Raw genomic sequence first — 4581 nt, forward strand, 5'->3', positions numbered from 1 at the left:
TCACCTTTGTCAACTCCGGCTTTGTTCTTTCACCACTAATGAAGCTTCCCACAGCCACAAAATGACCAACCAGATCCATAAGAGGCTTCCCCACCTCTATCATGTGTCTCTCTCTCATCTCCGCACATCTCGTTCTCTCTCATCGCTTCTCCTCACGGGTTGCACGTTTCCCTTCCTCATATCCCTTGTCCGATAAGAACAGACCCAACCACGATACAGAAACGCTGGATCTAAGACTGGAACATAATTACGACATCGGTGACTCAACCCATACAACGATGCCTCACTCTCCCTTTTATATAAGAACAACGTAAACAACACAATCGTACGATAACCTCAAATGGAGAAGGAGATGCTTACATGTATACATATACATGGCTCACTCCTCTCCTCCTTACACCACCTCGACCACAGCCAGCCATTTCTTCTTCAACCACCAAACTCTCTCTCTCTCTCTCTCTTCCTCTCCGTCACGGCTCAACATCCCGCTCCGTGTCGTCTCGCTCTCTCCGCTATCCCCCGTCTCCCTCTTTAATCCGATACCAAATCACAGCCACATCACAATCAAGGTACTCCAAGGCCCATATTGGTTCTCTTCCTCACGAGTCCGACAACAACACCACCACACAGCCTTTCCTTTCCTCTCTACTCTCTCGCCACTACCGAGCTATCCCCACAACTACAACGACTTGATCCCTTTTTCCTTCCGTTTGTGGCTGCGACCTCCGGGGTGAAAGAGTAGAAGAAATCCGCGTGAAACCTAGCCTTTTGGTTTAACTAGGTATTGTAGCGTGGGTTGTTTCATAATAACTATTATATATTAAAAAATAAAATAAATAAACATGTTATTATTATTTTATTTTTAGTGTACATCAAAATTTAAAAACTATGTAGTATGAGTTTAAAATTAAAGAAATTAATTTTTCTTTTGACAATAATATATTTGTGTTAATCGATAATTGAGTTTGTAATGTATTAAGTTAATTATTAGTTAAGAGTCGTGATGTTTCGATGATGTCGTATTGTCTAAACGTCACAAGTATTTGCGTCTGTTGTTTATCTATTTAAAGCATCAAAACTATGATGTAAACATATAAGTTTTTATCAATAAAAAGGTCTGTTTCTGTTACTCTGCTTTGTTCTTTACAAAACAGCAAAACAGAACAACAAAGTAAACACTTGCTCTGTTCTGTGAAAGAAGAAGAAGCTGTTGCTTCTAACATGGTATCAGAGCCCTACTGATTCAAGGGCCTATTCAAGTAAAAAGTTCAAGCAACGAAACAGAGAAGATGGAGACGACATCTCATCAAGTAATTCCGATATTTGATGGAGAAAATTATGATTTCTGGAGAATCAAAATAAAGACGATTCTGAAGACAAAGAAGTTGTGGGAAGTAGTGGAGAATGGTGTTCCAACAGAGCCAGAGAATGTTGATACAGCATCACGAAGACAAACCATGGAGGACACATCATTGAAGGATTTGATGGCGCTGCAACTGTTACAAACGGCAGTATCGGATCAAATATTTCCGCATATAGCACCAGCAGTTACTTCTAAAATCGCTTGGGATGCATTGGAATCTGAGTTTCAAGGATCTTCCCAAGTTTGATTGATCAAACTCCAGTCCCTGAGAAGAGAGTATGAAAACCTGAAGATGAACGATAGTGAAAACATCAAAGTTTTCACGGGAAAATTAATTGATTTGGCAAATCAATTAAGGGTCCATGGTGAAGAGAAAACTGATTATCAAATCGTTCAAAAGATACTCATCTCTCTCCCTGAAAGATTCGACAGTATCGTAGCCGTGATGGAGCAAACAAAGGATCTACAAACTTTGGCTGTGACAGAGTTAATCGGTACTCTTCAAGCACAAGAAAATCGTGTTGTTTCACGATATGAGAGTTTGACCGAAGGAGCATTCAATGCACAACCAAGAGGGCAAAAATTTGTTTTCAAAAGGGAAACCAAATTCGGAGAACGTCATGTAAAAGGCAAAAAATGGTGTGGTTTCTGCAAAAAGGAAAATCACGCAGAGGCTGATTGTTGGAAGAAACAGAACAAAAGTGTTCAACAGAAGGTTTCCAAAAGTAAGAAGAAATGTTACAACTGTGGTGAAGCAGGACATTTCTCAAGAGATTGCCGTTCAAAGAAATATGAACGTGCAAATATGAGTCTTGAAGAAGAAGACGAAGAAGATGAAATTCACATGCTGTTCAGTGCAAGTGAAGAAACACCAACAATCACGCGAGAAGATATTTGGTTGGTAGACAGTGGCTGCACCAATCACATGACAAAGGAAGAAAAATACTTCACAACATTGGATAGAAGTATTAACGTTCCGATCAAAGTCGGAAACGGAGCGGTCGTAATGACAGCCGGCAAAGGAGACATCACTATCATGACTAAAAAAGGAAAACGAGTCATCAAAGATGTTTTTCTAGTACCAGGATTGGAGAAGAATCTACTAAGCGTTCCACAAATAATATCTCATGGATACCGTGTCATGTTCGAAGACAAGCGGTGTATAATCTTAGATCCTATGGGGAAAAAGATTATGGAGATTCAGATGGTTCGAAAAAGTTTTCCAATAAAATGGAATTCTTCTCAAGAAGATGCCATGACAGCTCTTGAAGCAGAAGAAGAAATGGAGTTATGGCATAAAAGATTGGGTCATGTGGGAAATTCGAGAATACTACAAATGCAAAAGAAGAAGATGGTGGATGGCTTACCAAAGTTGCAAGCAAATCGAGAAGTATGTGGAGCATGTAAGCGTGGAAAGCAAGCAAGAGATGCATTTCCAAAGGAATCCATAACAAAGACAACGGAGAAACTTGAGATTGTTCACACCGATGTCTGCGGACCAATGCAAACAGAGTCACTCAATGGAAGCCGATACTTCTTATTGTTCATTGATGACTACACTCACATGTCTTGGGTATACTTTCTTAAAAACAAATCCGAAGTATTTGTGATCTTTAAGAAGTATAAGTCCTTGGTGGAGACTCAATCGGGAAACAAGATAAAGATACTTCGATCCGATGGTGGTGGTGAATTCACATCAAGAGATTTCAATGCATATTGTCATGAATGGGGAATCGAGAGACAAGTAATAGTTCCATACTCTCCACAACAAAACGGTGTTGCAGAGCGTAAGAACCGGTCTCTAGTGGAGATGGCACGAACCATGTTTGCTGACCAAGGACTACCTCAAAAGCTTTGGGCTGAGGCAGTATATACATCAACATATCTGCAGAATCGTTTACCCACCAAAGCCATAGAGGAGGATGATATCACACCAATTGAGAAGTGGAGTGGTCATAGACCAACAGTTGGTCACCTAAAGATTTTTGGGAGTCTATGTTTTGTTCATGTGCCAAAAGAGAACAGAAGGAAATTAGATGAAAAAGCAAAACGTGGGGTGTTCATTGGTTACAGCAGCAAATCCAAAGGATATAGAGTGCTCATTCTAGAAAATGAGAAGGTGGAAATATCGAGAGATGTAGCATTTGAAGAAGGAAAGAAATGGGATTGGGAAAGACAAACAGAAGTGAAGAAGAACTTTTGTCTTCCTCTCAATATCCTTCCAGATCAAAGAGATGAAGAAGATCAACAACAAATAAGCGACAGTCCAGTTTTGCCTCAACCCGGTGATCTAAATCACGATGAAGAACAAGACGCTCCAACATCTCCTCAAACGCCAGAGAGATACAAGTCCATCACTGATATAATGCAAATCGCACCTAGGGTGAATCTAGAAGAAGCGATTCCAGCATATGAAGCATGTTTTTTTACAACAGAGGAACCACAGACATATGATGAAGCCTCCGAGATCAGAGAATGGAGAAGTGCCATGGAAGAGGAAATCAAGATGATAGAGAAAAATGGAACATGGCAACTTGTGGAGAAACCAAAAGAGAAAAACGTTATTAGCGTGAAGTGGATCTATCGTATCAAGACCAATGCAAATGGAGAACCAATCAAGTATAAAGCAAGGTTAGTGGCAAGAGGATTCTCTCAACAATATCGTGTTGATTATCTTGAAACATTTGCACCTGTTTCAAGACATGATACAATAAGGACCATATTTGCTCTAGCTGCACAAAAGAAGTGGAGACTTTATCAGATGGATCTAAAATCAGCATTTCTCAATGGAGAACTCAAAGAGGAAATCTACGTCGCACAACCGCCTGGGTTTTTAGTCGAAGGAGAAGAAGAAAAAGTCTTGTTGCTGAGAAAGGCGTTGTACGGATTGAAACAAGCCCCTAGGGCTTGGTACGGAAGAATCGATTCATACTTTCTTCAAAGTGGATTTCAAAGAAGCATGAATGATGCAGCCTTGTACGTGAAAAAGAAAGACAAGGATGTGGTGATAGTAAGTCTCTACGTGGATGACTTAGTAATCACTGGAAGCAACTCTCAACTTATCGAAAGGTTCAAGGAGGACATGAAGAAGGAATTTGAGATGACAGATTTGGGGCTATTAAATTATTTTCTGGGGATGGAAATAATTCAAGATGATCGTGGAATTTTTCTGTCACAAGAAAAATATGCCAATAAACTCATTGAGAAGTTTGGCATGA

The sequence above is a fragment of the Camelina sativa genome, chromosome 12, assembly GCF_000633955.1.
Source record: "Camelina sativa cultivar DH55 chromosome 12, Cs, whole genome shotgun sequence".
NCBI classification, from domain to species: Eukaryota; Viridiplantae; Streptophyta; class Magnoliopsida; order Brassicales; family Brassicaceae; genus Camelina; species Camelina sativa.